Genomic DNA, 13,000 nt, shown 5'->3' on the forward strand with positions numbered 1-13,000 from the left:
TGCAAAGGGGTTTACTGAGGAAACGAAATCTGTCATTAGAATTTGGCGTGTGATTACAACTGAACAGCATTGTATATATTCCATGTTTGTGACAAGCGCGTCATTAGAATATATGTCTGTGATATGCTTGGAATAAATGGTGCCCAAGTAAACGCATCATAGGGTGGTGCTCTTTGGATTGAAAACGTGGATCTTAGGCGGTTTGCTTGCTGGTTCAATGCGGCGGAAACGATTTTCGGAGCCGGAAACACGTAGCAGATGTTGCGTTTTGGTTTTGGACACTACCTATTTGCATGTCGACGCACATCAAGTGTTGCCTGTCGCTTTGGTCCTTCAGAGTGCATGGCACTGGTTGTATGGGAGCGAATAGGAGCGCATCATGCGTTTGAAGGTGGCTTTTAACAATAGTGATTTCCTTTCTACTTGCACCAAGTGTTTCTTGTCCCAGATCATGATGGTTATAAAGACTTTTCGGTAAATCTTTTTCTTTGCACTGCTTTTGTAAAACAACCTGATAGAGCTAATTTCGAATGATATCTCTCGAATTCCTAGTTTAACCATTTCCCAAGCTGCAAATGAGTGTAAATACTTAGAAAAGCTAGATATTAACTAAGAACGTACCCGAGATATGAAGTCTTTATCGCTAGTCAGACTGAAGTATAACATGAGATGGCGGCTTCATGGTGGAAGGAAGGAAGGTAGGAAAAAAAAACTTGAAGGTCGGCTCTAATACCAAGTAAAGAAGGGTGCTTCAATTGAATTCAAGGTGCGTCCAATTGCTTTCGCAACACTTTTTTTCCGAATCTCGGCTTAGGCTATTTTTGTGCTTCTATTCTAGGCAAAATATACGCAAAAACTGGCACTCTGGCAAAAGTGGGCCAGACCTGTTATCGTCGGCAAATTCCGGAGATAGTGCGGCTTAATGGTGTCTGAAATGGCTCGACAAATTTTGTGGATGCGTAGGGTATTCAGCTACACTAAAACATTAGCAGCGCATTTTAAGTGAAACTGGCTTCAGAGGCAGCAATTGGTGTGGGAGGCAAGGCACCAAGGCAACCAGTAGGGAAGCTCTCCCAAGTAACAAAGCACCTAATGAAGAAACGAAGAAGGATGAAAGTTTCCAACTCAAGAGATAAGGTAGAATTCACGGAACTGTGACTGGATCTGGTGCTGCCTTCGTTGAGGGGATGTTTGAACAGGCCCCAGGACTTGCCGTTACGCATCTGCCCGTCGATCGAGTGACAGACATCGTCTCATTGCTGCTTGCCCAGGGTCCGACAGTGATCTTCATGGCCTTGTTGAGCTCGGAGATCTTTTTCCTGAATCTTCGGTTGAACTTTTGTCCCTTACATCGCAGGAGCAGTGCCGGCTTGGCCTCGATCAGATGGGCTAGCCTGCTGTCCATCTTGTCTACCTGCAGGTCGCTGACGAGCTTCTTAGTGGACGACTCGGCGTCACTCTTGATTCGCTCGCACCAGTCTTCCAGGCCTTTGGGGAAGGGAGCGAAAAAAGTCCCAGTCCGTGACCGTGAACTCTCTGGATTTACTTCGGGTGACGTCGAAGCGGGTCTCGAGCACGTGATGGTCGCTACCAAAATCCATTGCGGTGTTACTGCACTTGGCTCACTCGACGATCTTCACGAACGCCAGATCGGGGGTGGTGTCCCGGTTCACCGAGTTGCCGATTCGGGTGGGGAACGCCTTGTCCGTGATAAGCGTGAGGTCCATTTCGTTGGCGTTGTGCCACAGATTGCGGCCCTTGCTCGTGTCGTAGAATCATCCACACACTCCGTACGGGGCGTTGAAGTCTCCGATGACGACCAGGACATGGGTGCCGGCCAGGTCGACGGACTTCTTGAGTGTCGTCTTGAACTGCTGTCGCGATTCCCTAGGATTGCTGTAGATGTTGAGTACAAAGACGCTGTTTCTCCGCTGGTTGCGTTGTCTCGTGTTCAGCAGAACCTTCGCCATGACGTATTCGAGCTTGCAACTCGCCAGCTACAGGTCGTGAGATAAGTGCGTAAGCCTCCTGTCAACTAACGTGCATACTCCCCGACCTCCGGGCTGCACGAAAACGGCCCGATAACCAGGGAGGGATGCGGCAAGAACGCTGGTTTCCTGTAATGCTATTACCTGTGGATTGTAAGCTAGCGATCCAATATATTGCTGCAACGAAGCCCTCTTATTGGAGTACCCTGCAGTTCCATTGCCAAATTCGGAACTCCTCTTTGCAACTATCCATGATTAGACAAATTTTCTGTGGCACCCGCTCGTAAGCATCATCATCATCAGCATCAGCATCATCAGCCTAGTTACGCCCACTGCAGGGCACAGGCCTCTCCCATACTTCTCCAACTACCCCGGTCATGTGCTAATTGTGGCCATGTTGTCCCTGCAAACGTCCTAATGTCATCCGCCCACCTAACTTTCTGCCGCCCCCTACTACGCTTCCCTTCCCTTGGAATCCAGTCCGTAACCCTTAATGACCATCGGTTACCTTCCCTCCTCATTACATGTCCGGCCCATGCCCATTTCTTTTTCTTGATTTCAACTAAGATGTCATTTACCCGCGCTTGTTCCCTCACCCAATCTGCTCTTTTCTTATTCTATAACGTTACACCTATCATTCTTTTCATAGCTCGTTGCGTCGTCCTCAATTTCAGCAGAACCCTTTTCGTAAGCCTCCAGGTTTCTGCCCCGTGGGTGAGTACTGGTAAGACACAGCTGTTATACACTTTCCTCTTGAGGGATAGTGGCAACCTGCTGTTAATGATTTGAGAATGGCTGCCTAACGCACCCCAGCCCATTGTTATTCTTCTGGTTATTTCAGTCTCATGATCCGCATCCGTGGTCACTACCTGCCCTAAGTAGATGTATTCCCTTACCACTTCCAGTGCCTCGCAGCCTATCGTAAACTGCTGTTCTCTTCCGAGACTGTTAAACATTACTTTAGTTTTCTGTAGATTAATTTTCAGACCCACCCATCTCCTTTGCCTCTCCAGGTCAGTGAGCATGCATTGCAATTGGTCTCCTGAGTTACTAAGCGAGGCAATATCATCAGCGAATCGCAAGTTGCTAAGGCATTCTCCATCAACCGTTTGCCTTTTGCCTTGGCACCAAGACAAACCGCTCTTGAGCGTTGTTTTGTCAACAAACAAATAAACAAACAAACAACGTTTTATCCCCTATTCTTCCCACTCCAGGTCTCTGAATACCTTGTAAACATGGTGTGAATAGCATTGGAGATATCGTATCTCCCTGTCTGACGCCTTTCTTTATTGGGATTTTGTTGCTTTCTTAGTGGAGGATTACGGTGGCTGTGGAACCGCTATAGATAGCTTCCAGTATCTTTACATTTGGCTCATCTACACCCTGATTCCGTAGTGCCTTCATGACTGTTGAGGTTTCGACTGAATCAAATGCCTTTTCGTAATCAATGAAGGCAATATATAAGGGTTGGTTATATTCCGCACATTTCTCTATCACCTGATTGATAGTGTGAATATGGTCTATTGTTGAGTAGCCTTTACGGAATCCTGCCTGGTCCTTTGGTTGACAGAAGTCTAAGGTATTCCTGATTCTATTTGCGATTGCCTTAGTAAATACTTTGTAGGCAACGGACAGTAAGCTGATCGGCCTATAATTTTTCAAGTCTTTGGCGTCCCCTTTCTTATGGATTAGGATTATGTTAGCGTTCTTCCAAGTGTCCGGTACGCTCGAAGTCATGAAGCATTGCGTATACAGGGTGGCCAGTTTCTCTAGAACAATCTGCCCACCATCCTTCAACAAATCTGCTCTTACCTGATCCTCCCCAGCTGTCTTCTCCCTTTGCATAGCTCCCAAGACCTCTTCCGGTGTTACTTGTGGGATTTCAAGTTCCTCTATTCTCACTCACCTTATCGTCGCGGGTGTTACTGGTACTGTATAAATCTCTATAAAACTCTTCATCCACTTGAACTATCTCATCCATATTAGTAACGATATTGCCGGCTTTGTCTCTTAACGCACACATCTGATTCTTGCCCATTCCTAGTTTCTTCTTTACTGCTTTTAGGCTTCCTCCGTTCCTGAGAGCCTGTTCAATTCTATCCATATTATAGTTCCTTATGTCCGCTGTCTTACGCTTGTTGATTAACTTCGAAAATTCCGCCAGTTCTATTCTAGCTGTAGGGTTAGAGGCTTTCATACATTGGCGTTTCTTGATCAGATCTTTCGTCTTTTGCGATAGTTTACTGGTATCCTGTCTAACGGAGTTACCACCGACTTCTGTACCTTGCGGTTACCACCGTACAATAGCTTGCGGTGGCTGGTCGAAAATCTCGGGACTTGCAACGGAAGGTTAAGGATGCCGATAAAAGCGATCCTTGGCAGGGAAGCAGGGAAGAGTTGACAGATCGATGCCGTATACGTGCCGAAAGGGCTCGATAACGCCGTCACCCGGTGCGATGCCGCGGATGACGCCTTTCCACGTGGCCAGCGCTTTATTATCGCACAGAACAAAAGAAAGATAGGAAGGGGGAAATAGAGGGAGAAAAATAAGGACAACAAAAGAAAAGAAAAAGGGAAAGAAGTAAAAATCAGGACGATAGGAGAGGTCAGGAACAGAGGGTTCCCTGGCATGTCTATCGGCATGCTGGGCAGCAGGAGCAGATCTCCGGGTCAGCATGACTGCTATAGGCTTGAAGACGGACTAGCAATTCGTAGCTTGGCTCCCCATCGACCACCCCAACGGTAAATGCGCTGAAGTGTCGCGATGCATCGCGCATGTTGGTTGATGTACAACAGCTCCCATCAGAGGTCCCAGGTTGGTCCAACAGTTCACCGGGCATCAGGAGCAGATCTCTCGGTCTGCATGACTGCAGCACGACTACATATCTGCAAGACGCTTCAAATCTGTGCCAAAACAGTTTTGTTAAGTGGAAAATGAACAGGTGTCGAAGGATACAGACAGGAGAAGTACGGAAAACAAAAAAATGGGCTGAGTAGGGAGGTCAGGCATTCCATCCTTAGTGTCCCTGGAGACGAGCTCCTTAGTTGGCAAAACTAAGGACACTATAGAGCGAAACGCGGGGAACAAGGTGGGAGGAGTAGGAAAGGGGAAAATAAGAAAGAAAAAACTCAGCTGACAAAAATATGAATGGCTGAAGGAAAGACCATATTAGGAGGGGTCAGGAAAAGTGAACGAAGACATGAGGCGGTAGGGGCTAGTGGGGAATGCTCCTTTTCGTTGTCGGTAAGGAGGGAGTGATAAAGAGCAGGCGTCACAGTAAGCTAGTGATTGTCCTTGAGGAGACGAGCAATACGAGCAATGAGAGGACAATCGTTGAAATAGTGTGGCAAATTCGATCAAGGGGTGCCACATGGACAATTACTGTGAAACGAAAGATGAAAGCGGGAATAATAAAGAAAGCAAGCGGCCATGAGCGGGGATGAGGTGAGCGATGGGTTTTTTCGGCGGAAAGAAGAGAGGTATGCAAGTAACGTTCTTAATCCATTGAAAGAGTCCTGTATCACTGTTTTCTCGTGTCCAATAAACGTTCCACTGGGCGAAGGAAGTGGCACGCATCTTAGACTTTATGGATGAAGGGGTGGCAAGCAGAAACCTAGATAAACCATGTGAGGCGATGGACTTAGCAAAGAGGTCCGCCAGCTCATTGCCATCGACTCCCCGATGCGAAGGCACATGAAAAGGATACACTCGACGCCAAGTAGAAATGGAGAGAAGGAGCTGCTTGATGTCCCGCATATAGACATTGGTGGTTGTTAAAGTATTCAATGCAGTAACGACAGACAATCCGAGTAAATGTGCAGAGAGGTAGTATGAGGTAGAGTCCGGATGTAGGCTAGTGCCTCTAATAATACGACAGTTTCAGTGGCATAAAAATAAGTGGCATCAATAAGTTTATACCTGCCTACCTTAGTGATGTGGCCATACGGGTTAAAAAAGTAGGAAAGCAGCACCATCAGAGTTAGAAGTATAGGAGCCATCAGTATACAGGTGGTATACCGTGAGAGCGGTTACAGAGGGTACCCTATGGAGGTGAAGGCGACGATAAAAAATGCTCTTTGAGGCTGGGCTGACCGTCCCAAGGGTTCGGAGAGTACTGGATAAGCGACGGATGGTAAGTGACAGGGCTATAGAAGGTAATGACCTTGAGCGCAAATGAAGAAAAGCGTGCATTTAAACGGTCCGGTTCAATGGGGAGGGGTAGCGCATTAGCCAAAACCTGGAGAGACGAGGTACGCGACGTACGAAAAGCGTCGGTGATGGTAAGAAGGGTACGGTGTATAGATGCAATTTTGAGTTTAAATGGCGAAGTAGGAAAAGTCTGCCGCCAGACAGGAGAAGCATATGTTAAGGAAGGACGCAGATCCTGATGATAGAGGAGACGGAGAGTGGCATAGGGCATCGAATAGGGTGCATTCTAAGGAGCAGAAGAAGACGAGAAAAGAGAAGATTCGTTTTGGTACGAAGATAGGTTAAGTGCGCATTAAAGACGATGCCTGTCAAAGATGGCGCCAAGAATTTTAATACTGGACTGAGATTTCAGGGTGATACCGTTAAGACGAACAATGGGAAGACGGGTGCGTGAAGACGAAGAGGAGTGACTATTGGGGAAGTAAAGGAAATAGGATTCGTTAATATTTATAGTGAGTTTGGTGTGCTTTGCCCAGGTCGAAATGAGGTTGAGTGTGAGAAACGCTTTCAATTGTAAGTCGCGACGACTGGCTGCAGAGAGCACGATAACACTGTCATCAGCGCAAGCCTGCGCAAACATGTCCGGGGTATAGGGGAGGTCCAGTAATCCGTAGATACAGATGTTCCACAGCAGTGAACTAAGAGGTGACCCTTGAGGGCTGCCCTACGTAGGCGTGGCAGACACCTCACCAGCTTGTGACCGGAAACTAACCAAGCGATTCTCTAAGAATGATTTCAGGAGATGGTACGGGATAGAAGGACAGTTGTGGGAGCCTAAGAAGTGAAGAACGACCGGGTACCAGGCACTGTCGAAAGCCCCTTTGAAATCGAAGCAGATGAGAATGGCGTGGAGTTTCATGTCCTTATAGGTGTCTAAAGTTTTCCGAAGGCGGTATAAAGCGGTGGGCGGACTCTTCCCGTGCGTAAAACCAAATTGATGCTGATGAAGTAAGTTATTGGAATGAAGAAAGAAGTAGAGTTGGGAATTTAGGAGACGTTCAAGAATTTTGCCAAATAATGAGTTCACAACAATAGGCCGGTAGGATGAGGGAGAGTCAGAAAGGCGGTTGGGTTTCGCAATAACACGTCCCTTACGCCAATGAGCAGAGAAATAAGATAAATATAAACATTGAATAAAAATAAAGAGGAAAAAGGTTGGATGGTGGGAAAGAAGTGTTTTGAGCATTGGAAGAGTAAGCACATCAAGGCCTGGGGTAGCGTTGGTGTTGCTCGAATTTGGGGCATGTTCGATCTCGACAGTGGGGAAAGGGAAGTCGGTAGTCCTGGAGGAGTAAGGCGTGTTGGTAACAGTATGCAAGCGGATGTGGTCACCATCATCTGTTGAGGCGTAGTCCTGAGAAACTTGTACGGTAAGGAGAAAGTTGGCAGAATCGAGCACACTGCACGCTGAACAACCATGAGGTAAAAGGAGGGAGATGACATGATTGGTGCGACAGAGTTTATCAAAGGAGAGTGGAAAGGAAGGCCGAAACCTTTGCGTTTAGCGAGATCTGAGCAGATAGATTTAGAAGCAGCATATTTGGAACGATCGATATGCATTTGATAAGTGGCATGAGCATCATAATATTGATCCTTAAACGTCTGCCGAAAGAGAGGATCAGTAGTGCGTTGGAAGCGCCGACGGAGAGCACGAATGCGTTTGCGTTCGACAGTGAGCTGGGGAGTCCACAAAGAATTAGTCGGCGTAGGGCGCGGTTTAATCCAGTGAGAATGGAGACGGTAAAGCTGGTCAAAGAGAGCATAAAATTTTGCTAAAACCAAATCAACTGCGTCGGGTGATAACAGAGTCGTCTGTTGAATCATTGAGAACCAAGGGGAAGTGGTGCGTGACTGATGGAGATCATACGTAGTCGATATGGTTAAGAGTTTTGCCGAGGTTTAGAATGTACAAAAATCGAAAACAGAACATATTTATATTCGGAGAGCGTTTCGGACTCGTCTACCGACCAGCTGTAGCCGCATGAGGCGAGAGGAACCGATGCGAATGAGACAACGATCCAACTTTCGGCAAGGTTGGATTGGAAAGTAGGCGGCGAGTGTGGATCATTTAAAGCTTTTAAATGCGGCAGCAAATTGTGCGAGCTGTGCGCCACGGATGTCACGATCCACTGGACCCCACAGTAAGTGCTTGGCATTAAAGACTCCAGCCATCACCACAAATGGCTGAGTGATATGAGACAAGTGAGACTGTAAGGCATCAAAAAGGGGTTCCACTGGTTCGTGTGGGGGAGCGTAAACTCCAAGAATGAGACAAAAGAGACAGAAGGGCCGACACAGGAGGTAATGACCTAGAGAGAATGGGCATGTACTAGGAATAGATGGTATTTATGTTTGGGTGCTAAGAGAGCCAAGCTTGGATGAACTGGTGAGGCGAAAGTGATGTGCGGGTGACGAAGGTGCGGCAGAGAGTTGCCTCGTGTATACGGTTCGGAAATAATAACGAAGTCAATTTGGTGCTGCATAATAAAATCCGACAACAACAATGTTGCTTTCGGGAATCCGCCAGATTTGCCTGCAGAAATTTAATAGGTGTGTTGTGAGCCATGTGTGAAGTGTGAAAAGGGGGAAGAGATCATTACAATGATTATTGGAGTGGAGATAACAGCAATGAAGGAAGGCAAAAAGAACGAAGTGAAGAGGAGAGAGAAATTCAGGGACAAAAGGAAAAGAAAGGAGAAAGAAAGGAAGAAAGAGAAGAGAACGAAAGGAGAGAGTGATACCCACGAGAAACAAAGGATGTTAATGTCGAATAAAAGCAACAGAAAACGAACCAAAACGGATGAGGTTGTAGGGGCGCACGCCCCCGCCTTGGAGGGAAAAGGGCTGCGCATTGGCGAACCGACACTAGCGTCAGGTCCAGAGACCGAGGGATAGAGAGCAGGCAGATGCTCCAGACAGCAGGAAGCACAAAGGAGAAGAGCCACCATGCAGCTCCCAAGTGACAGGAAAAAGCGGTGCGTGTAAGCCTATCCCTATTCTTAATAAGTTTGCCTTCTATGCCGGCTAACCTCGGTTTATTTTCTTAATCGACTTTTTCTCAAAGTGCACTTTGGGTTTTGTGCCCCGCTTCATTTACTTTAGATTGGCTTAAACCTGCTATACCTTGGTGGTACAGGTATCCCTCCTTTTGAATTAGGTTTTTTTTTTTTTTCACTTTGAGGGGCTCAAAAATATGCCTTCGCGCTTGGATTGGGGCGTCGCTTCGTACGCGTTCACCGCGTGCTGCTGACCGCCGACGGCGATGCACTCGAGCCTGACGTAGCGGGTCGCGTTCTCTCGGCTGCAGGTGCTGACGACCACGATATTTTGTTGGAAATTCGGGCACATCGTGTCCGAATCCCGCTTCGACGGGTCGAAACCGACTACGTTCCATATATCCTCGGCCACAACTGTCGGGCCCACCTTGGTGATGTTCAGACCTCCCCTCGGCCTGACGATGATCTTCGCGTCGTCTTTGGGCAGCGGAGGCATCCTTCCACCCCGAATAATCTTTGCTTTAGCGCTGCCACGGTCTTGACTAGCCTTGGCGGCCACGTTGTCATTAGCGCCGGTGGGAATGGCACCAACTCTCTCTACGGGCGCTGATTTGGCTCCGGAGTGCCTGGCAGCAACTGTTTGCCATCCGATATCATTGGAAAACTCCTCGGAACGGGTGAGGGAACGGTGCCGCACCGAATGGTTGGCGCAAGCGTTGATGTCATCAGGTCGCTGCGGAGGTGTGGAAAAAGGGATGTGCGGTAGCGGAGTGGACGTAAAAGCATCGCTTATGGCGATTGCCGCAGTGCTTGTCATCTGAAAGATATTTTCTTGGCTTAAAGTGTTATGTTTCGCCGCAGAAGTGGAGCGGCCAACTGTACGGCACAAAGCGCTGTGCTGTATGGTATATTCGGCTGTCCCGGCTTTTCGGTGAAATAAACAACGATGTAATACCAAGGGTGCAATAACGTAAAGTTATTTCAAAATGTTTCTATTTCATGAGCCCTTCAGAATTTGTGAAACGTATTTCGGGCCAACCCCACTTCGCCTGTCTGTCACGCGATGTCACAGAACCGCAAAATCTGCCCATCTGATATGACGTGTACACACTGATTATGCATGATTAGACCGAACAAATAAAATTAATTATTTACGATTCTACACCTTTTTTTTTGCCAATATCCCTCCAATATTGGTCAAAAAATTTCCGGCTGCACCCACTATGCTTGTATGTTACGCGACGTCAAAAAACTGCGAGAACTCACCACGTCAAAATGACGTGTACGCAATAACGATCGATGCATTAATATGCCGAACAAAACTGAACGTTTTTTCAAGATAGCCGGAGAATGCATCATTCCGGATGGAATAGATGATCGATCGTGGAACTTTGCTCTAAACAAACGGGGACAAACAAAGATACACAAGGACGAGTGCTTTCTAACAGCTGGTGTTATTTTTTCACAGTGAATAGGTGATGTCTGCCTACCGATCACTCGGACACTGGCTACTTGGAGGTGTCGGGTAGCACGAATTTATTTTTGTATAATAATCATTTTTGCACGCCACGTTGTCGAGCACTTTCGGCCCATTTGCTACGTCGCTCTTCTTCGCTGAGGATTTATTTCAGCGACATATTTAACCTTCTGTTGCACTCAGACGCGATTTTCGGCCAGTTACAGCAAGCTAAGCAAGGGAAAGCGGGCCAATCGCACACATTGGCACCACCCTCCTCATCCGGTTATATAATTTACGTGTGGCTAGCTCGGCCACTCCGAAACCCTCTTCGCTGCTGCCTGCTCCTTGCCTCCTGTCAACGAATTAGATAAGAAAAACTTTTGAAGATAGGCAATGCTATCTATTTTGAAAGCAAACAAAAGTTACCTTCTATAAACGAGGAGAGCGTTTGATCGCTCGATTTAAACAACGCTCTGCGTCACCGCCCGATGCTTGCGTTAGTGGTTATGTAAATTTGACGCCAATAGATTGGAAAAAAAACAGATTGGAATAGTTCAACGTTATAGGGCCCGACTATATATATACCGGTAGTTTCGACTGGTGGACGGGTCTTCATCAAGGTTTACAAGTGAAGATCGGTCAACCGGTCGAGTGAGTGAGTGAGTGAGTGAGTGAGTGAGTGAATAAACTTTTATTTGGTCCAGCAAAGCGCGATAAAACGCGCACCCGGCTAATCCCACGACGGGACTGACAAATCTAGTCTGCCGGCCCGATCGCGGGCGCGCTGGACGGCCAGGATTTGATCCTCAAAGACAGGACTTCGCAGGAGCGCGTCCCGCTCTTCCTTGGTGAACTACGGGCCCAGCGACCCGCACTCCCAGAGCATATGAGGCAACGTAGCTACCGCACCACAGGCCACGCAAGAACAATTCGGATAAATATCTGGATATATGCTATTAAGGGACGCCGGATTTGGGTACAAGTTCGTTTGCAGAAGTCTTAGTGTGACCGCCTGCGGCCTGCTTAGCTTGGAGTGAGGCGGGGGGAAAACCCTTCTCTCTAAGTAAAAGAATTTCGTGATTTCGTTGTGTGTGAGAGGAGCGTCTCTGTGTCCGGGGGGAGAGTCGCCCGATCCGAGGGCAGCGCGGTCGGTAAAGCCACGCGCAGCCTCGTGGGCAGACTCGTTGAGGTTCAGAGGAACCCCCTCAATCGCCCCGACGTGTGCAGTTCAAATTCTGAAAGGCGCCAAACAGGGCAACACCTCCATGCACTCGATCCTTCAACCGGTCGAAACTGCTGCATTTAAATACTTGCTCTGTTTACCTCGTAGCATTGCTCAAATTCTTTACGTTTGAAAGGTAGCCTGCAGAATTTATCGGTCCACACCATAGGTATATATATATATATATATATATATATATATATATATATATATATATATATATATATATATATATATATATATATATATATATATATATATATATATATAACCTTCCATAACACTTGCATACGAAGGAACTTCGTGTGCCATCGAAGAACTGCTCACTGCAGTGTCGGCCTTATATGAGTATTCACAGGAAATCATAGTAGGAGACAGTTCAATTTCACAGTTCAATTTCACAGCGCGAGCCCCCTAGCACCACCAAGATAATGGCTTCTCTTTGGTGTAATCTTCCTTCGCCTAATTGTCTTATACTTCGCTTTTACTAATACTCCTTCACATTTCCTGCTATGCAACCTCGTTTTTTTTTTTTTGACACCGAGTTCGAGCACAAGCGCTACTTCGCATGACTTCTATTGATTTCGACTTGGAGCGAATCCGGGTTGGCCTCATTTCGGAGACTGAGTAAACTTGATATATATATATATATATATATATATATATATATATATATATATATATATCAATGTGTGTGTGTGTGTGTGTTGAGTGAGTGAGTGAATAAACTTTATTGTAGGTCCGGCGAGGACGCGAACTCGTGGCGCACCCGGCTAGTCCCACGCCGGGACCGGCAGGTCTAGCCAACCGGCCCGGTCGCGGGCACGCCGGACGGCCAGGATTTGATTTTTGTCCTCGGTGTCAGTGTTGGCTTCTTATATATATATAACCTCTGCATGCAAGTAGCGATGTTTCCAATCCTAATAAATGCTGTCAATTACTTTCTTTTCCATGAGGAAAGACAATGAATACTGAGACGCATCATTCACGTGCATTTCACACGCTGTTGATAAGAAAGTCTGCCGACTCTGAAGTCTGCAGGTTGTTTTTCTCAGGGTTAGAAAAGCACGCAAATATGTTACCGGGTTTTACGTACCAAAACCCCTTTCTGATTATGAGGCACGC

The sequence above is a fragment of the Dermacentor andersoni genome, chromosome 7 (genome assembly GCF_023375885.2).
Source record: "Dermacentor andersoni chromosome 7, qqDerAnde1_hic_scaffold, whole genome shotgun sequence".
In the NCBI taxonomy this organism is placed as follows: Eukaryota; Metazoa; Arthropoda; class Arachnida; order Ixodida; family Ixodidae; genus Dermacentor; species Dermacentor andersoni.